Below are 22,469 nucleotides of genomic sequence, written 5' to 3'. Positions count from 1 at the left end.
CTCCTCACCCTAGTTAGTCTTCTTTTGGACTTTTACTCTCTCTTTCCTTTCATGTCATTGGTGGGGCACCTTGTACATGACAATTTTTACATACGACATTTTATGCCTTTATGATTTTTTGTTATGAGTACTCAATTTATTGATTGAAACTTTTTATTTCCAATGCTTACTAAGTATATCAACTTACCACCATCATTGGTTCAGGTATGATTATACTCTGAACACATGTATTTCACATGACATACTAACCTTACTCTTTATATTTTTCATGCTAACAACCATGGTAATGTTAGTAGTATGAGACTTTACCATGTACCATGAACAAAACTGGTCAGGTCGACCACCCCATGGGTGATAGGGCGACCACCCTATAAGGGACATGGCTAGAAGGCTCCTTGCCAATGCCTTTTTTGTTTTTGTTTTTTGCATTTTCGGAACATATGTTGAAAAAATTTCCTAGAAAAACTTAAGCTTGCTTAGTACATAAGGTCGCATCATCATTGCTTGTTAATACCCTTATTGGTATGTACTATATGCCCCCAAGTGATCATGGGTTTAACATCCTTGGTCACTTGCTCCTTGACAATGCTTTGCTTCAAGCATTTAGACACAGAGTATTATTCTTTTCACCTAATGATGCAAGCAGGAAATGCTTGTCCCTCATTGATAGTCGAGTGATGGTTTCATATTTAGTAGTCATGATACCTATACATAGATGCAGATTGTGTAGCAAGTTTTGATCATGATCTATGTAATCTCTCGTGTACTCGTTATAATGATTGTTGATAGAAGTGTCTAATTGGACCAACAGGATCTAGATGGGCTAATGAAGCCTGTAATGAGTCTTAGATCAAATTATCGATCAGTCCCTCAAGGAGAAGATTCGATTATGATCCGATGATGGTGACTGGTCTTCAGACCAGTCTTCTTTTTTGATCATATGGGTCGATAGGCTCCTCAAGAACCGGCATCGAACATGATCAAATGATTTGGCGACAAGGTCCTAAGACTAGTCTCTCTTTTGGATCGTATGGGTCGATGGGCTCCTTAAGAACCAAGATCAAACATGATCCATTAATTTGGCGACAAGGTCCTAGGACCTATCTCTCTTTTGGATCGTATGGGTCAATAGGCGACAAGGTCGAATATGATCCATTAATTTGGGGACAAGGTTCTAGTACTGTCTCTCTTTTGGATCGTATGGGTCGATAGGTTCCTCAAGAACCAAGATCAAACATGATCCATAAATTTGACGACAAGGTCCTATGACCTGTCTCTCCTTTTGATCCTGTGGGTAGACAGGTTCCTCATGAACTAGGATCAAACATGAACACATAATTTAGGCGACAAGGTCGTAGGACCTATCCCTTGTTGAATGTAATTTAAAGAATTAAGAGAAACTTAAGAAATTAAATTCATTCATTGAAGCAAAATGGTTGATATATAGATAATTTTAAAATACTACATTTGCAAATTAAAACTTTTGTTGCTGCTGAACAGCTTCACTGATAGTACTGGATAAGGTGATCGCCATTCCAGTAGTTTTTTATTAGTTCTCCATTCAGTTATGCTATCTTGTATGTTCCTGGTGGGATCACCTCCTCCACAATCTATGGCCCTTCCTAATTAGGTCATAGTACCCTACTATAGTGTCCTTAGTGTTTAGGAACACCCTCCTAAGTAATAAGTCTCCAACTTGGAATTTTCAATCTTTCACCCTAGAGTTGAAGTACCTGGCCACTTTTTGTTGATGTGCTGCTACTCAGAGACTTGCCTTTTCTCATCTTTCTTTGATTAAATGGAACAACTCTTCTATTAGTTGGTGGTTCCTCCCTTGATCTTATGTCTCTCGTCTATGCGGTAGGGGCAACTAGCAACGTGGCTTCATACCCAAATGTCAAAGAGAACGACATATGGCCTGTCGACATTCTTGTCGTCGTTCGATGTGACCATAGGACCTTTGGAAGTAATTCTGGCTAGGCTCCTTTGGCTTGTTATATGCGTTTCTTCAGAGTGTCTTTAATAGTCTTATTCATTGAATCTACTTGATTATTTGCTTGGGGGTGTGCTACCGAGGAAAAGCTTTTTGTGATTTCATGCCTCATACAAAATTCGGTGAACATATCAATGTCGAATTGAGTCACATTGTCCGAGACTATCTTCTTTGGTAGACCAAATCAACATATGATATTCTTCACCACAAAGTCTAAGACTTTCTTCAAGGTTATGGTGGTGAGCGGTTCTACTTTAGTCCATTTGGTGAAGTAGTCTACGTTTACAACAGCAAATTGGACTCCTCCCCTTCCCATGGGTATCTTTTTGATCAGGTCAATTCCCCATACAGTGAATGGCCAAGGGCTTTCCATTTGTTTTAATTCATTAGGTGTCACCCAGGGTATCTTGGAGAACATCTGACACTTGTGCCCTCTTTCTAACATACTCCATTGAGTCTTCATTCATATCTTGGAGAATATCTGACACTTGTGCCCTCTTTCTGACATACTCCATTGGGTCTTCATTCATCGTTGGCCAAAAGTATCCTTGGCTTAGGATTTTAGTTGATAGGCTCTGCCCCCCAGCGTGATCTGCACAAAATCCCTTATGTACCTCGATCATTAAAAACTTTGATTGGTTGGGTGTAAAACACCTTAGTAGTTGTAGGGAGTACCCTTGTCCGTACAGTACCCCTTCGACTATCATATATCGTGCAACTTGTCTCACCAACTTCCTTGATTTGTTCTGATCACTGGGTACTACTCCTTTGTTGAGATAGTTAACTCAACAAGTAGTGCCTCCTGCTTGGTTATGCTTCTTTCCGCCAAGTATTTGACGGGAACGACATTCAAGGTGTCCACATCTTTGGCACTAGCAAGCTTGGATAAGGCATCAACATTGGCTTCTGCTCCCTCGGGACTTGTATAATTGAGTATTTCTTGAACAGTGGCAACAAGTCCTTCACCTTATTATGGTACTACACCATCCTTAGTCCCTTGGCTTGATACTCTCCTAGTACTTGGTACACAACTAGCTGGGTCTCGCTGAATATCTCCAGGGACTGTGCATGCACATCCCGAGACAAGCATAATTTTGCTAATAATGCCTCGTACTCAGCCTCGTGGATTGAAGCGTTGAATCCAAATCTGAGAGCCCAAAGGATTCTGTGATTCTCTAGAGTGATCAGTATGATTCTTTTGCCTATGTTGTGCTCATTGGATGCTTCATCAACATATAGCTTCCATACAGGAGTATCTCCTTCCTTCTCAGTATCTCCATTCTCCGATTGGTTGGAAATGTCTTCAAGATTGGTTCCTTCGACTATGAAGTCTGCCAACTCTTATCCTTTTATCACCATCCTCGAATGATAAGTGATATCAAACTGTCCTAGTTCCACTGCACACTTAAGTAATCTTCCCGAGGCATCTGGTTTCTTAAGAATGAGGGTATTTCATGTCCTGTAGTTGCATCGACCTGTTGGTCTATTCTGGGTAGTGGGAAGCGGTCTTTGGGGCAGGCCTTGTTCAGATCTGTTAAGTCCACGCAACTCCTCCTCTTCCCGTTTGGCTTTGGGACCAGCATGGGGTTTGATACCCAATCTGGGTAGTAGGCCTCCCTATAAAACCATTTTCCTTGAGCCGCTCGACCTCTTCCTTGAGGGCTTGAGATTGGTCTTTGTCAAGCAGTCTCCTCTTTTGTTGCACCAGTGGGTAGTTCTTGTCCACATTGAGGACATGGCTTATCACAGATGGAGAAGTTCCAACCACGTCCTTATGTGACCAGGCAAAGACGTCCTGGTTCTTCTTCAAAAACTCTACCAACCGTGCTTTAATTTCCACCTTTAGCTCCTTCCCCACGTTAATTACTCTAGTCGGGCCCCCCTCATCTAGTAGGACTTTGTCAAGGTCTTCGACTGGTCCTACCCCCATGATGTCATCCCCAAAGCGAGGATCGATGTCGTGTCCCTCACTTTGGGAAACTTGCTATAATGAAAAATCTTCGTTAAAAGGAGCCCTCGGCTCCAATAGAGTGTTTTATTCAACGTCAACTTCCATGTTGACAACCTCATTGATTCCTTCATTCCCTTCGCAATAGGTTACTACCATGTTGATAGATCCCAAATAAACACTGTTGCATGTAATGCCATTAGGAGGGGTCTCCCGAGCACTACATTGTAAGTCGATGAGAAATCTACCACCAGGAATTCTGTCATCACAGTCTCGTGCCTGGGGGCATCCCCCACCGTGACTGGTAGTCTGATAGTTCCTGCTGGTGCTAGGCATTCACCTGTGAACCCATATATCACTAGGGAACATGCTATCAGATCCTTGACCGTGAGCTTCAACTTCTCGAGGGATGATTAGTAGATGATATCAGCTAAGCTTCCCGTATCCACCAAGCATCTCTTCACTCGAGCATTGGCGATTTGAATGGTAAGGACCAGAGGGTCATTGGGGGGGGGGGGGGGTACCTAATGTGCCTGGCTTCATCCTCCGTAAAAGTGAGAGTTTCACTTTCATACTTTGGATTTTTTGGAGATCGCTCCTCAACTGCCATGCACTGGGAAGACTTCCGTACCTCATGTTTTAGTGTCCTTGCATATCACTCACAAGCATTGTTACTGTAGCTTTCTATGTGGGGCCCCCACATATGGTATCCTATGTTTAGTCCACTACCGCTGGCTCCAGTGGTGGACTCCTCTTCCTTCAGAACTTTTGATTCCTGCTCGGGGTTTCGGTCTTGACTCGGTACCTCGAGAGTTTTTCTGATTAGAGGAGAAACTATATCTCATCTTTCAATTGTTTTCATTCATTTATGTTGTGCCCATAATAATTGTGGAAATGACAAAACTTATTTTGGTCCCTCTTTCCTTCTGAACGCAATGGTGGTGGCTTTTGGTATGGTACCTCCTGGTATGTTCCCAAGTAAATCTCAACCCTTGATGTAGTAAGGACTGTATAATTGGTGAACCTAGGCTGGTAGGGCTGATGCTTAGGTTGTTTGTCGGCTAGTGCTGACATAGCTTTCTTTTGTCCTCCCTGCTCAACCCCTGAGGTACTCCTCTTTCTACCGTTACCCCCATTGCCGCCCTGAGGGTTTGCGCTGTTCTTGTCTATCTTGGTAGAGGTTGGATGGTTTATGCCTTTCTCTTCCTTCATGATAGCGTCATCTAGCTTCATCTATTTATCTGCTCGGTCAAGGAACTCCTGCAAGGTGTTGATGGGGTTCTTGTATATTCTATCTCACAACAGAATATGATAAATTATTTGAGCTAATATGGCAACGAACTTCCCCTCATCTCCTTCTGGGGATGCTCAGTTTGCCTTGTGAAATTCCTTCCTAAACTGCTCCTAGGAAGTGATGGATCCAGATTTGAATTTCTAATACTATTCCTAAGCTGAGTCAGAGAGAGTGGTTGGGAATACCCTGCACCTATAATCATGCTCCACACCGAGTAACTCCATCAGATCCTCAAACTTTCCAATGTGTCGTACTGGATCCTCCTTCCCAGTATATGTTGGAAGTTTCAGGGTCTTGTATTTCGGTTGTGGTTGAGCAGCTTAGATCTTGGCACTGAAGGGACTCCCACTCCTATGAGCCAACTCGATATCAGCAGGTTTCTTTGCCAGATCCTGGACAGCCATGACGAGTGCATCTATTTGAGCCTACACTACTGGTGGGATCACTGCTCCAGGTGGGGTAGACGTCCCTGGTACCCACTCCTGAGCATTTTTCCTCCTATTGATGACCTACCTCAGATCCCGGGGTTGTGTATCCTTGTTGAGCCTATCAAACATGCTATTGGTGTTGTTCATTGGTTCATTTCCCTTGCTACACTGAGGGTGTAAGGGTAGTAGGTCCGCCTTGCCCTTGTCTGTGCAACCCTGCCCCCGAGCCTCTCCTCCTACATGACTTTAAGACTTTGAATGACCATTTCCATTCATGTCATGCCTCTTAGATGTTTGACCCTCATCTCCTACGTTGTTTCCTCTGTCCCCATGGGAGGGGCCCTTCGGGTTGGTAATACTCTTACTTCGAGATGAAGTGTTATTCTTCTTAGTCATGGAGGAGGCAGTCTTGGACTGTGCCTTTTTTTCCTGTCTCTAGGAAAGTGGCTCTGAGAGCATCCTTGGAGTTCGACTCCTCCCCTGAGACTCCCTATTACTGCTATCTTGCATTCCTGTTTCTTTGGCTTGAGCCTCCCTCACCGCAGTGGCTTCAGCGTTAGCTCAGGCTAACTAGGTAGCCGGCTCAAGGGCCACAACGGCCTCTTGGTGCCTCCAGTTAGCTTCCTGCTCCCTATGGATTATCCTCGGGACATGCTCATCTATCTCTCATCTATCTCTTGATTGGTCAATGAGACTTAGGTGCTAGGCTCGACGACCATTTCAAGCTTGGGTCTTAGGCCCGTTGGTCCTCTGGGTGCTAGGCCTATGATCTTTTGGGTGCTAGGCGTGTTGATCTGTTGGGTGTTAGGCCTGTTGATCTCAGTTTGAACGAGCATGAGTTTTACCCAGTGAAGTGTCTTTGGGAGTGTAGGCCGAGCACCCTCTGAAGGATAGGGTGGGCCAACCACCCCTGGGGATTGGGGTCAGGCCGACCACCCTTAGGGGGTTTAAGCCTGGTTGAGTTTCTATAGGTCTTAGACCTATCTTTTTTGCTCATATGTCTCTTTTCAATACTTCGTCGTTTTTCCCTGATTTGTGATGTCACGTGTCGCTTTCTCATTCACCACGTCATCTCTGGATTTTTGAGGAATAACAATGTTTAATTCCAAATATAAATAAAAAAACTAAAACCAATATTTGTATATTAATTAAAGTAAAGTAAAACATGTTGACCCTGATTTTGGCCAACTGACACGGAGTCAAATTTGCTTGATGTGGAAAAACACGTTGGAAAGAATGTGATGACGAAATGATAAAGAACACAAAGGTTTATAGTGGTTCGGCCCCAGAATCTGGTAATAACCTATGTCCACTTGAATTGTTATTGATATAGGACTCAAAGGAGTGATCAAAGAACTAGGGTTCAATGAGTTTCCACCACCTCCGAGGAATAATACAATGTAGCTAATATGATAACTCTAATCTCTAGTGATCTGAAAGCAAGAAAGAAGATCCAGATCCCTTTCCCTTGAGCCCTCATTCACTATTTATAGGCTCAAGGAGGATTTACATTAATTTGTTACAGATATTATTTCCTAAATAATCGGATACTCAGGAAATCATGGGAGATAATTTCGGATACTATCATAACTGTATAAGATCTTTTCCGCGTATATCATTCGTACGACCAGGCTGGTCGTATGAAGAGATCGAACATCGTGACATTAGATATATTCCTGGTCGATAGTTGAACACGAATCCTGCCAGATGTTGGCCACGTGTACTAAATATTCGCCATGTCATCCATGCTTGTTTTTGGGATAACAAAACCCTAAAAAAATTTTAGGTTTTAATTAAACTATTTTTGTTTTAATTTAGTTTAAATTTTAGTTTTTAAGTTTAGGGTGTTGATTAAATTTTTTTTGTTTAAGTTTAGGTCAGATTTTATTTCTTTATTTTTTTTATTAAAATTATTTCAAAGTTTTGATTATACTTTTTTTTGTTTTATTAATTCAGAAAATATTTTAAAAGCATTTTAAATTAACAAAAAGAAAAAATAAATCAAATAAATCATTATAAAAGAGGAGGGTACTAAATTTGTACGAATTACAAATACAGGGTATTGAATCATCATTATTTTAAACATATGGTATCAAGTGAGTATTTCGATAAAACACAAGATATCAAATGAGGTTTTACCCTATAAAATGACCTAGTATACGACACATGTAAGCATATATATACCAATATAATGCTCATATGGTACCATATATTTTAAAGTCATACATATTTGGTACCTTAGACTCAGATTTGATAAATAAAATTTTATTAATATGATCAATCTTCCCTTAATTATATGTAAGTAATTAAATTTGATTTTGGAACTCATATAATTGAGAGAAGTTTTATTAAATTGATAATATTTTATCAATTAAATTTGAGTTTACAGTACCAAATATGTACGATTTTAAAATACAAGAAACTGAATATGTACGATTTCTAAATACAAAGTACGAAATGAGCATTAATGTAAATTTAAGGTATCAAATGTTAAAATATTTATTTAGATTTGGTATATAAAATCAATTTGTTACAACTAATTGATTTATTATATTAAAGTCGATATTTAATTTATTGACAAAATATTCTAATTAATGGTAAACATTATTTGTTACCTGATTTTGTTGTTACCCGATTTTTCATATCCCAACTGATTGAGAAAATATCTCAATCTGTGGCAGAGACTCTGATGGTAGGTTTCACTCTATAAATATAGAGTACCGGTCCCCAAGTTCACTACTCATTCTAACTTTCAGTAACTCCATCTAAAAGAGTTAGTGAGAGCTTGGAAGCCCGTGTACTCGTTCTAACTTCTGTTTCTTTTCTTTTCAAGATCTAAAGCTAGATCGAGTTTATTAATTGCAATGGCTGGAGGTATACAATATTCGATTCTCTTTTTGTATATGTTCATTCTATATATTAATTCCGCCTACATGTATATAGGATTGTTCATATGCCTATATTTCATTTCATCTAACATTTGGTAGTCGCCAGTTTAATCTCTGCCTTGTCAATTTTGTATGAATATATACACATATAATTTTTTATGATTTATCACTACTAGAAATATAGGTTTTTACTTCGGTTTTTATAGTGAGCATACAAAAAAAGCGAAGTAAAAATGTTTTCAAACTCTTTTACTTCGCATTTCAAATTGGCGCTCTGAAAAAAATTACTTACTACTTCGCTTTTTTAAAAAAACGAAGTGAAAAATTCATAGTGGAGAGGGTCGTGTTTGTTTGCACAAGCCCTTATATTATGTTTAGAGGTAGTAAAAATGCAAAAAACTGGCCAAACCAAACACGGCCCTTGTGCACTTTTAACTTCGGTTTTTTGGTAAAAACTGAAGTAGAAAGTGGACTTTCCACTTCGGTTTTTACCAAAAAACCGAAGTTAAAAGTCTCCAACGGGTATAACTTAAGGACCTTTAACTTCGGTTTTTTGGTAAAAACCGAAGTGGAAAGTCCACTTTCTACTTCGTTTTTTACCAAAAACCGAAGTTAAAAGTCCTTTATATGCCCATTCCCTAGACCCGAACGGTCATCTTCTCAAAACCCCTTTCCCTTCTGTGCAAAAAGAAACCCCCAAAACCTCCATTAACCACCGTGAGCCAACACCCATTTTGATTCTCCAAGCTTTTTTTTTTGTTTTTTCTTTATTTCTTGCAATATTTCTACCCTATAAACCGAAATATAGTCCAAAAATCTTTTTTTTTTTGTTTTTTAGAGAAAAAAAGGCATTTGGCCGTGGGTTTTTTCTCCATTTGAAAGTGGTGTTTATTGCCAGATTTTGGCCGGATTTTTGACATTGCAAGGGGATTTTGAGCTTCAAAACAGGTATAGATTACTAAAATGTGGTTTTGATGATAATTTTTTAATTTTCCATGTTTTATTTAATTTTTTTTATTATTACGAATTTAAAATTAATATAATTAATATTTTATTAATATTTTATTAATTTTTATAATTATTTGTTTATTTTGTTAGTTTAAATAATGTGATAAAAATTAGGTTTATTATAAATATATATATATGCATATTAGTTAGTTTTAGAAATTTTTACAATAGATAAATTTGTTTTTTAAATATTTGAAAAAAAATAACTTGAAGATGATCAAAGTGTTGTTCATTAGTTTCATTAACTAGTTTGATTTTTTTTATTTATTGATTTGATAATTAATTATGTAGTTTACTAATTATGTAATGTTTTAGTAGGGTCGTTGATTGAGTGGTGAACTTTGTTGTTCATTTCGGGTGCATTGAAGATCAATATTGAAGGTTAGTTATTTTTTGTATTTATATTACTATAAGATTTATGTATAAAGATAAGACTAATGTAATCATGCATATTAGATTTAGTGAAAGTTATGTTTGAAAAATAGTGAAGTAGGCTCTGGGAAATTTGCGTGTTGTGGTGATATAAGGATGGATTGATTTATGCTTGATTATTTTGTTTGTTTGTATTGTTGTTATAGGAAATTTTGAAATTGCGGTATGCTATAGAAACAGAGGATACTCTGCCGACCATGGATAGAGTTGGTCAACTTTACTTTATACCTTGGAACATACGGTAAGAAATAGTGTAATTTTTTTTTATTTGATTAGTCATATATTAAAAATTTAATTATTTTACTTAACATACACTTCTTATTTTAGGGAACATTGGATGTTGGTGATTGCTATGCCAAAAGGAAAAATCGTGTTCTTAGATCCATTGAAATCACACAAACGTCCAGAAGAAATTGATTCAATGATAATGAGGTAAGTTTTAAATTTTTTAAAATATTTCTTAATATGCAACAAATATTACATGTTACTACATTTTAATAACTTTTGTTAATAATTTTCTTTTTAAATAGTGCATATTATAGAGCTTCTTCCAATGCATTACTCGGCAATCCCACAAAGATATTCAATGTTACATGTCCAAGACAACCACAAAGTCATGAATGTGGTTTTTATGTCTTGAAGTACATTAGAGATCTTGTACGAGCATCAAATGCAATGACTACCCTAAAAGAAAAAGTAAGTTCATTTTTTATAATTTATTTGCTATCGATAATCTATGAAATTAATTTATATTTATTAATTTTACAGTTTGGTGGGAAGACGCAATATTGTGAGATTGCAGACCTCTTGCCAATCCAACACGAATGGTTAGCCAAATTGATACCATACATTTATCAGTAAGCCTATTTTTGTTTAGTTGTAAGTTTAGTATTTTGTAAATGTATTAATGTTAAGGCTATGTAAATGTATTAATGTTAAGGCTAGTTATCTTACTTAAGTACTTGTATTTTATATGTTTATGTACAACATTTTTAATTAATAAAAGTTATCATATATTTATTCAAAAAAAATTCTTAACCAATTTCAATTGAAAAAATATATATAATTGTAATATTATATAATTAAATTGTTGAAAAATAATTAGGCAAAAAAAAAAAATTAATTAGATTAATTAAATAAAATCAGGCCAAAATATATATATATATTTATATAAAAATAGAAACCATCCATTTAAAAATAATTAGAAACATATATTAAATAAAAAATGCGGGCATTTTCTACTTCGGTTTTTAGGTAAAACCGAAGTAGAATCCCCACTTTCTACTTCGGTTTAACCTAAGAACCGAAGTAGAAAGTCCCCTTTTACTTCGGTTCTTAGGTAAAACCGAAGTATAAAGTGTACATTTTACTTCGGTTTTACCTAAAAACCGAAGTAGAATCCCCACTTTCTACTTCGGTTTTACCTAAAAACCGAAGTACAAAGTGCCCAGGATGCTAGCGTATATACACTTTCTACTTCGGTTATTAAGTAAAAACCGAAGTAGAAAGTGGGGATTCTACTTCGGTTTTTAGCTAGATTTTACTTCGCTCCGAACTACTTCGGTTGCGAATTTTAGTGAAAACCGAAGTAAATCAAGCTTAAAAACCGAAGTAAAAGCCCATTTTCCTTGTTGTGTATAGATGTGCCTATGTCTTCATCTATACACATATATTATATATTCGTGTATATAGTTTCATATATTGTTGAAAATTGGAGATTGTTAATTCAAATTTGTTTCTCAATTTTAGTTGCTTTAGAAATCTTTTGTAAGTGTTTCTAATAATTTGTTATTAGAGAAACTAGTTTAAAAATAAAGCAATGACTATATGCATACACTTTCATGTCCTCAAGTTAAAAATTTTGAGTTTTTTGGCCTAAAGTTTTGGATACTGAAAGTGAATATTTTAATTGTTGTTTTTGCAAATAAATTTAAGAAATCTTCAAGTTAACGATCTCAAATTAATCTTTGTATGAAAAAATGAGATTTAAACTCATAAAAACAACATTTGAAAATTTGTTTTTAACCTTCAGAATCGGTTTTGGCCGAAATTTAATTTTGATATTAATGATTGGTTTTTATTTGTTGTTTAATAAATATAAAGCCATGAATCTCTTTATCTATTCATTTCCATGAATTATGGGCTTTAAAATCTTGAAAATCGACATTAAAATGGGGTTATAAAGTCGAATTTTGAATCGGGTCCATACGACCTGCATGTAGAAACCAGGTCAATTTCGACCCGGCTGGAGGAAGAAGACAGGGGAAACGACATGTTGTTTCCCCCCTGCTGCAGAAAAATGACCCGTCGTTTGACGGGTCCTACGACGCTAAACCGGGGAAACGTTTTCCCCGCTGCTGCAGAAAAATGACTCGTCGTTTGACGAGTCCTTCGACGATTCTAAGGGGAAACGCATGTCGTTTTCCCCGTGGCAGATTTTAAAAAAAAAATTAAGAAAAATTAAAGAAAATTTCGAAAAATTACATTTTTTATTTATTTTGGGATTTTATTATTTTCTTGATTTTAATGCTTATTTAGATAATAAATTTCATTTTTAATTTTTGCAAATTTAATTAAAACATATAATTTTGGTAAATTATATATTTGGAAATTAATTAAAATGTGCAATTACTTGATTTTGGTGTATTTATTACATGGTATATTTCTTTTATTCATGTAATATTAAATAATTGGGCTATTTTAAGAATGTAATTACTTTTTGTTTTAGAATTAAGTTTGTGCAATTATTTTATTAATTCACCAAATCAGTAAATGATGTTGTACGCCCTAATTTTCCTCGGGCAATTAGCGAGCTGAGATATGGCATAATTATATTAGCCACATGGATACCACGTGGCCGGAGCTGCTGTTGTCAGGTCCTACCTCTTTAGCTCGAGGTAGCCAAAAGTTTATCAAGATTATTTAAGGGCCGAGTCATAGATATGAAGACCGCAGGCCAAGAAGGCATCCAGCCCAAGGCACGAGCTGGAGTTGGAAGCTGTGACCCCTTATGAAGTCAACCACGCAATGTAAACGTGCATATATCAGAAATCACGTGTCTGATATATCCCTGAATTCTCGGACACGCAGCATGAACGTGCGTGTTCAGGCACCCATGACTGGGTTGCACTACAAGAAAAAACAGTATTCATAACACTTAAAAACTGTTAACCGGGACTATTGATAGCACTTCTGAAAATGCTAACATAGCCCCTGTTATTAAAAGTCTAGTCTTTTCTATAACAGTTTTTGAATGTTATGTTCAGTGTTATCTTAAACTATTCAATAACACATTTTTAGGTGCTATAATATTGAAATAATAACATTTAAATAGAGTTTTTGGTTATAAATTTGAAGTTTAATCTTGTACTTTTTTCATAACACTTTTCAACTATTACATTTGATTATTTTGATAACATTTTTAGTTTGTTATATTATATAAACCATAACAATTTTTTACGCTTATAATATGTTTCTAAATCATAACATATTAAGGTTTTTTATTGTGATAATGGTACTTATAAGTTTTTTTTTAATTAAAAGATTTTCATTATTGTATTTTGATAAAAAAAAAATCAAAATTAATCATAAAATATAATTCTTAATAGATTGATAAACCATAAGTATTACATTAAACAATAACTAATTCAAACTCTGAATGTGTCTATTTCATGAGATCTTAGTTCTAACTCAAGTTTGAAAGCATAACATAATAAAGTTTTATAATCTTGAACATTTTTTACTTCAAAAATGAAAAACAAAAAATTACAAGATACACAAAATAAACCATGCATGAAACTTGCTCCATCCTTCAATTCATCATCCTTTATGCACTTGTCTTTGTTGTGAGTCCATTTGTTGTGCATTTGTCATATACCTGTTTCCCTTTCTTGTTTCCCTTTCTTCCACAGGTCTATGTGTAATCCTCTTTGCAATAAAGCCAGTTGTAGTCCACAAAAGGCCTATTGCTGTCAAGCTTATGTTAAGCTCCGTCTTTAGAGAACTGTAAGCTCCAGTCACATCTACACACTTGTAATATTCGAGTGTAATAATGGAATCACACCAGCAATTACTTAAAGTTGTAATTCTAGGGCTTTTATAAATAAAAAAACAGAACCAAATTGCCTTGTATTAATTAAAAATGCATGAAAGCTGTAATTCTAGGTTTCTATGTTGGAAGTAATGAAATTATAAGATTTTATCAGTCCATCCAAGTATAGGTGTCAGTGTGTGCCTATGCATGTGTGTAATCGGTCACTTGATATATTATGTCACTGCACAATATAGTATCTGATAAAACTGGAAGATTAGAACTTATTAAAGTGGCAACTATAGTCATCCATGTTGCATTAATGAAATTATTAGCTCTTATTAAATATATCTGTATTATACTTTCAAAAGCATCAATCAAGCAATCAAAGAATATGTACTATTATCTGATAGAAGTGTCAAACGTAAGCATGAAAAATCATAGACAACCTATGACTTCAATACAGTAATGTGTATAAAATGGAAGAATGAAAAGGCTAATAAAAGCAGACATTACATTCTATGATATCCCTTTGGGTTTGGTTGACAAGTCCTGGAAGTGATCTGAACCTAAAACAACATATATGGATTGATCTAATGCATCTAGTGCCATCTAACACTTTCTTAAAGATCATAAATTTTCACCTAAAATATTATAGATATATATAAAAACATATATCCTACTAAACAAATAGTAAGTTACATGATTTACCTGAGAATTTAAAGAATACTGAAGTCGCTGTACTGGCCAGATGATTCCCTCAATAACTTTTTCACACCAGTAGAAACCTTCTGTCAAGATAAACTAAAGCTTAATATACTTAAACAATTAAACTCTATAAGAATGCTGCAAGAAAATCCCAAACAAAAATACTAGTTTATAGAGAGCAAACCTTATTTACATTCAATCCTAATGCCTTGTTTCCTTCATCCAATTCTTCCAACATTTTTAATCTTTCACGCTCCAACTTTAGTGCAGCTTCTGCAGCTTTAGTAATGTCACCTACCACCATTAAAGAGGAATAATAGAAATCATGAAATAGACTAATTAAAATTTAAAAATAAATAAATAAGCATTTATTTAGGCAGCATAGACACTCCCCATTAAAGAGGAATAATAGAAATCATTCCCCCCCTAAAAAATGATTAGCGCCAACCTTGAAAAGGAAAAAATTTAAAACCATCTAAGAACCATTATGCAAAGAAGGAAAAATAAATGTAGAGAACTTTTGAAATGCAATTCAGAAATGTAAAATAGAGCGGACAAGAATATTTCTACACAATACATTTTGCATAAAACTTTGCTATTACTTAATGTTGAAATTATCATTGATTCTAGGTGATATTATAGCCGTATTTTACAGCTGTGATCAGTTATTAGTTTTCTCTTTTGTAATAATGCTGATAGTATGCTATCAGAATATATCTTTATAAGCAATTAATTAGGATAAAACTCTTATATATTCAACCTTAAATGAATGAATAAATTGCCTGCATATGGAAGCGAATTTTCAATTATCAAATGGCCTGCATAGAGTTTAGATATCTTTTTTTTTTTGTTATAACTTGTGTCAAACATAGCAACCAAATAGATTAATAACATTACAGAGACAGCTGAACCAGCCAACAAGAACTAGAACAGACAAACTACACCAGGACCTAAACTTGGGAATTACACTAAAAACAAAGTAAACTAACATAATATAAAGGCTAACAGAATAGAGAAATAAACAACAATACAAAGACTTAAGACCCTAGCACACCAGATGTAAATGGATAATGGCATAGACTGACCTTGCTCAAACTCCTTGTGGTCTTGGAATATGCATGTAGGGATATGTTCATTGTTCAGCTCTCCATGGCACCTGTTCTTCTTGCCCATTTAGCCAGATTATGGGCTACTAGTTATAGCTCTTCGAAATGTACTGAACTTCCACCATAGTATATGCCATAAGTTCATAACAATACATTTCATAGTAAATTTTTTAGAAATTTAACATAAAAAAGTAGGCTTCCAATGACAATTAATCTCCATGACCATCAATCTACAACATTGACTTAATGTAGGGAAAAAATTGTTCAAGAATCATAATATATGCAAGCTGATACAGTACCTTAATCCAGGGATTACTTGTGTCCTAAGCTTATAAAACTGCTACTGCTGATCAAAATCAAATGAACATACAACAATCAATATATATATTCTATGATCCCTCTTCTATGATGTAACAATTAATTATTGTAAAGTGCTTTCACATTCTTCACATCATATCCCAATACCTGTAACAATGTAAAACATTTTTAAGCTGATGAGCAAGTTAAAAAAGAAAAAGAGCATTAATAAATTGTTAATATCTGCATATACCTTCTGAACATAAAAGCATTATTTTCTGAAACAATTTTTTTATTATTATGGTTTGCCTTTTGTGTTTTTAGAACCTTCTAAGAAGAGCTTCGCTGACAGAATGCTTTATAAAAACTTATAAAACATTATTTATAAACTTTAAATCTGAATGCTTGTTTTCATCAAATTAACTTGCTAATTTTATTTATGAACTCTTTCAGGAAAGCCTGAAGTAAATTTAGTGTTAGGCAAGTTTCACAGTTGTTCAAATTTAGTGTTCACTGTCGTGTAACAAGTTTTAAATCTGTTTAATATGATTTCTTTTATGATTTTACTGTTGGCAACATGATTAAAGCTGGTTTCAATTACAGTTTCTCCTATGTTTTTACTGTTGGCAACATGATTTAAGGTTGTTTCAACTTTCAGTTTCAATAGCAATCATTTCAGATTATCAATCATAATGGTTTATTTTTATTTAAATAGGAATTTGGCAAGAGAAATTTCTCAAGAATATGTTACTACAAGTTCAAAATCTATTCTGTCAATGTACTCATTGTTTGTTGATAAATTACTGAAGAAATCGATGCATAAAAATAAAGAGAAAGAAAATGAGTTGTTTGATAAAATGAAAAAATAAAGAGAAAAGAAAAATAAGAGAAAAAATAGAGGGATACCCGCTCAATTTTTTCTCCTCTGCTTTCACTCTTCTCATCAATAAATCTATTTAGATCCTGCACCAAGTCATTAAATAAATAGTCAAATCCCTGCATATTCAAACCCAGCCAGCAGGTTGTCTGCAATTTCAAATGTTAAATAACAATTGTCAAATCCCTGCATATTCAAATCCTTGCATATGCTTTATAAAGACTTCAGTTCATGCTAGCAGAAAACCAACATAGAAGCAGACATTTATATTGGTTTTGGTACTAAATCTATCCCAGAACAGAGTAAAAGTTCTTGCCACCACTTTCATTTGTTATCTTGAAAGAAAAATAGTTTATAGGTTAATGAAAATATTATAATCAATGTGCCAACTCATCCACCAGAATTATTGTGGGGAATAAACTCACTTACATGCCTGCTTAAAGCGTGTATGTGTGTGTATATGTGTAATTATCTGTGTACTAGTTCTTCATTCTGTTTTCTCAGTATTTCTAGTTTAGTATCATCCACTACTGGCACCTCCTTTATGACTGGTGGAGCTTGTTCGATTGCTAACTTTGCTGCTTCTTTCTCATGAATGACTGCAGCATGGGTTCTTCTAACTTCTCTTGCATTTCATGTAATGTGCTTTGTAACTTGGCAATTTCTTGCCCCTCAGCTTCTTCAAGATCAATCTATTAAACAAAGGTAGGTGGAACTTTATTATTGTCTCATTATATATTTGTCATTCTCCAACCATTATTTTCATTAATTTTGAGGTAATTAAAAACTCTATGACAAAAAATGTTTAAGAAAATTCAAATTCAAGGTATGTTTTATAGGCAATCAATTAAATTAGTTTGGAACGTTTAACCTAGCTGAGCCTCAATTAAGGCTTATGTTAGTCAAACCAGTAGGAAGAGAGCATATTACCCTCAAATGCTTTTCAAATTCTAGTCTCCATGAAAGCTCTTCAACACGCTTCTCCAACTTCTCCTTAGCTTCCTTGAGTGCACCTATTTCTCTTGAACCCTGCGGTAGAATATTTTTTCAATCTCTTTTGCAATGCATCTTTTTTTTTCCTTCTCTAGTGAGCTATATTACATATAATATTTCAATCATAGTAATGGAATGAGTGTTACTAAATATAGTGACTCCAGAATTAGCCAATCTTACCATTTTGAGCTTTCTAAGTTCCTTCCTCGCAACCTTTGATCTCCAAAGACATTGAAGTGAAAGAGTGGCCTTCTTTTGATGTTTATAAGTAGAAAGAGCATGGTGTCTTCTCCACCTTGTCTGTAAAGAAGGAGCAGTTGTAATTCAAAGGTAAAGAATGAAGACCATTATAATTCCTTATGGCATTACTTTTATTAGAAAGATCTCAAATTCTCTTTTATTTTGTAGCATTTGTTGACAAATAATATCATAATCCATAAGCCTTCAAGCTCTCAACACGAAAATTATTACCTGAACCAAAGTTGCAGCCTTGGTTCTTCTCCTATGCCTGAAATTGTTTCTAGCTGCCATTGCTCGTAATCCAGTCTGGATAACAATTGCAGATGCCTGTAGTTTTGTGTATAATTTTCTTGCCATATGGGTACGCTGGTGTTTCTGTATGCGAATTGAAGCAGCTTCCCTTCTCATTTGTTCATACTGCTTTCGTGCAAGTTGGGTTGTAAACAGAGGAAAATAATACATCTTAAACAGTAACTCTGAGAATTGGTAATATTTCTAGTTAATGTGGTCCTCCTGGTTATATTGGTATGAATAATTGTATTATGTCCAAGGAAATCTTTTAAAGTACAAATAGGATAGCCTTTCAGTTAATGTGTGATCTATTCTTTACTGATTCAATTTTTTTTTGATGATATGGTTGCATAGAAGCGCTACTAAACCAGGTAACAAACTTCCAGATCTTTTTAGATTTGTTAATCGCTTGTTAACCGCTTGTTAACTTTACCTACTCTATTGATACTAAAATATTTTCCCTATGAAAGCTGCATGGTATAGCTGAATATTAGAGAATGAAATGTAAAAATGAGTACCTCTCCAATATTTCTGCATATTTATTGTAGCTCTTTTTAGGGAAATAAATTCCTTTCTGGTTAGATATGTTCGGATTTGTCTTTGTATTCGTCTTGCTGCATTAGCCAAGATTTCACTTCTCCTTGCATCTAGTTCAGCCATCTGCCCAGCTCTTAAAAATACCTTTGTTTTCCCAATCTACCACACACAACATGAAATTCTTTACAACACCAAACAAAAGAAAACCAATATAATAAAATGAATAAATAAAAGGAACATGAAAATTGACTACTTATTTTCATATCATGAAAATAATTCAATGCCTAAACTTACCTGATATCCCTTTAATCCCATTTTGTTGCAGATTGCTATACATGCTGACTTCTCATCTGATCTGCAGAGAATAAAGCAGTGAGTTAGCATATTTCTATATATATATATATATGAGTTTAACTTATATGTAAACATTTTTTCTTATCCGAAAACACACCAAAAAATGAATATATATATATATGAGTTTAACTTATATAAATTGATTAACTTATATATATAAAAAAAGAAAAAAGGAAAAGTTACAATATGATAAGTAATTTTTCACATATAAGCTGAAGGAACCCATTAAAAATGAAAACAGAAAACTGAAAGGGACAAAGAACTAAAAAATTCCATTTGACTGTCAGCTTACCAGTTGGAGTAACCACCTGTTTTTCTGTAAATGGCAGATGTCCCAGACCATGCTCAACGACCTGGTAATAATTTCAAGATCATTACTCATTGACTAATCCCATTCTCAAAATGCAAAACCATAAATAAACCATTCTCAAAATATATGATTCCCTCTATGCACATAACAAGGTTTTGCAATCTATCACATAAATGCAAAATCAAAGCAAGGAACAAAGACAGATATAGAAGTTTGTCATGTATTCTCATTAGTTATACCAATTAAGTAATGAACATCAAAAGCTAAAATGGCTTGCTATTTGTTAATTTATTCCAGCAAAAACTGAGAAATTACCTTATAAATCATTGAGTTTGTGAGCGTTTTTCTTGCTCAAATTTGACTCTTTCTCTCCATTTCCAGGCATAGCTAATTCTTTCGCAAAAATAAGTGCCTAGCAAAGAACCAACATCAAAAACTCCCATGAAAACAAAATAAAGCTGAGAGCACATTAAATTACCCTATACAAGTTATTCATGTTCTATTTTATTTGGAATTCAGTAGAAAGATTTGTAGAACATAATATTGTGTTTTTCAATACGATTTTGATTTCAGTTTGAACAAAACAAATGCATGTCACTTGAATCAGCATCCAAAGAAGATCTGAAACTCGTTTTTCAGAATTACAACTAGAGAATGAGATAGCGAAACCATTTTTCAAAATCCCAAAACCTAAATTCTCAATCTAAACAAGTCATAACAAAACATAAATAGAACCAAGGAAAGCTTAAAAACAGCCCTGAATTTTTATCAACAACTCCATTAAACACCTGATTGCCATCCCAATTTTTAAACTTACAAGCATAATGAAAAAAAAAAAAAGACTCTGAATCTTTAAACAAGAGGGAAAGTTTTTAGTTCAACAAGTGTCACATGCAGATGCAATTGTTTTAAAAGTTAAAAAAAGGACCCATGTGTCATAGAAATCACTCCACTGTGATATTGAATCCTTGATTTTTAGCTTGCACATAACAAGGTTTTGCAATCTATCACATAAATGCAAAATCAAAGCAAGGAACAAAGACACATAAATAAAATAGAAAATAACTGCTAAGTATATTGGCTACCTCGTGAATAAGCAAGCCTGAATAAGAAGAGAAACATTCATATAAAAGCAAGCAAAAAATATCCATTTGAGAGGAGCAATAGGGTCACATGGACCTTCTTTTGGAGCCCGCATCCTCATCATAATATGCCAGCTATTCTCAATCAAATAGGGAACAACAATTAGTACCTACAATCGAGAACGACAGAAGATTCATAGAAAAAAAAATAAGTGCTAAAGAAAGTAACAACTGCTCTGACCTGTCGATTTTCATTTCCTTAGCATCCATTACTTGACGCAAAAATGACTTTATCGCATTTTCATCTGTCCTAGCATTTTTCTTCCCCTGTAGCACCAATTAATATGGCTACTGATTAAACTGAAGTTCATAACACGGTAAATGAAAATAGTTTCTGTACTCAGTAGCTTAAATAAAGTATGATTTTTTTTTTCATTAAATGTGAATATCAACACTTTTTCAGGGGTTTTAACATTAAAAGATTCAGCTCAACATCAAACATATCATCAAGAAGTGGCTTATGAGTCAAAACAAGATGAAAGGATATGCCACAATGATATTTACATATATATATATATGTATATATATCTGAATCGGTAAAGAAAGCTTTAACAGGTATAATGAACAAGTAGAAATGATTTGAAATGTTCATGTTCTTCCTACCCAGCCAACTGCAAATGGAAGATTGTTTCCTGTTCCTAAGGGCACTGTTGCAATTGCTGGTGGATGAGATAACTTGAGATCAGAAACAACTCCAAGAAGCCACCCTGCGGTTCCATCACCACCTGCAACCTGAAGAGAGCAAAATACATGTCAACTCTCCAATTACAAATTTAAAAAGAGTCATCATATTCTATATAATATTATATCATCATAAACGGTAAGACTAAAATTTTTAACAAAAAATCACAATTAATCTTTATGCAAAATGATGAAGACCAGTACCTGTGATATGAAATGCCTCTGCACAACATCTACTAGTTGCTCCTCCGATGGGTTGGGAATGGCATCAACCTTATATAAATCCATTTTATTAGTACAACATGAAGGAAATATGTTAATGCCGAAAGAGAAGAGTTTATTCAACCAGGCACATAGTAAGAAAATCACTCACAAGATTAAAATGTCGCAAATATCTCCACAAAGCAGCCTATATATATGAAAGTCAGGATTTTAGAAATAATTCCAACACAAGCATATATATATATATATTGATAATATTCAAAATGGTTTCTTGATATTAAATTGAAATCTGAAAAAAAAAAACAAATTATACCTCACAGAGACAAACGGAAAAGCCAGCGGGAGAGATAAACAGAGAGGGGGGGACGAGAGACTCAACGACTACAGCACGGGCGTGGTCGTGGTGTGCTTCAGTTGCTTGAGTACCGGTGTGAGGGAGGCTTCAGCAGGGGTTTTGTTGTGGTGTGGTTCAACGGCGCGAGGGTTAGAAAGTCGAGAGAATGTGAGAGAGCGAATTAGAGAAAGAGCAAATGAGAGAGACTGAATGCACTGAGAGATTAGAGATTAGGGATTAGGGATTTGAGAGAGAGAGAGGCACGCTGGTAGAGATTAGGGATTTGAGAGAGAGGATTTACCAGAGAGAGAGAGAGGCACGCTGGTAGAGATGCACTGAGAGATTAGGGATAAGTT

The 22,469-nt window shown here is 34.8% G+C and overlaps 1 long non-coding RNA gene across 10 annotated transcripts; it reads right to left on the bottom strand.

The window, feature by feature from the left end:
- Positions 1 to 12,919: 12,919 nt before the first annotated feature.
- Positions 12,920 to 20,948, bottom strand: LOC133801012 (uncharacterized). 10 transcript variants are annotated; one of them, XR_009876695.1, is made up of 13 exons: positions 20,050 to 20,948; positions 19,717 to 19,777; positions 19,365 to 19,425; positions 19,052 to 19,229; positions 18,474 to 18,659; positions 18,183 to 18,302; positions 17,940 to 18,038; positions 17,039 to 17,701; positions 15,815 to 16,300; positions 14,914 to 15,023; positions 14,733 to 14,812; positions 13,761 to 14,020; positions 12,920 to 13,120 (listed from the first exon to the last, which is right to left on the bottom strand). It is a non-coding gene; the product is annotated as an uncharacterized LOC133801012 (long non-coding RNA). The 10 variants fall into 10 exon arrangements; XR_009876697.1 differs by lacking the exon at positions 12,920 to 13,120 and having other exon boundaries at positions 13,607 to 14,020; positions 15,815 to 15,945; positions 16,135 to 16,300; XR_009876700.1 differs by lacking the exon at positions 12,920 to 13,120 and having other exon boundaries at positions 13,607 to 14,020; positions 15,815 to 15,885; positions 16,135 to 16,300.
- Between the last annotated feature and the right edge of the window lie 1,521 nt (positions 20,949 to 22,469).

This window comes from Humulus lupulus, chromosome 9 (assembly GCF_963169125.1).
Source record: "Humulus lupulus chromosome 9, drHumLupu1.1, whole genome shotgun sequence".
NCBI lineage: Eukaryota > Viridiplantae > Streptophyta > Magnoliopsida > Rosales > Cannabaceae > Humulus > Humulus lupulus.
Note: the sequence above shows the minus strand (reverse complement) of the source record. Positions and strands in the feature narration are given on the sequence as shown.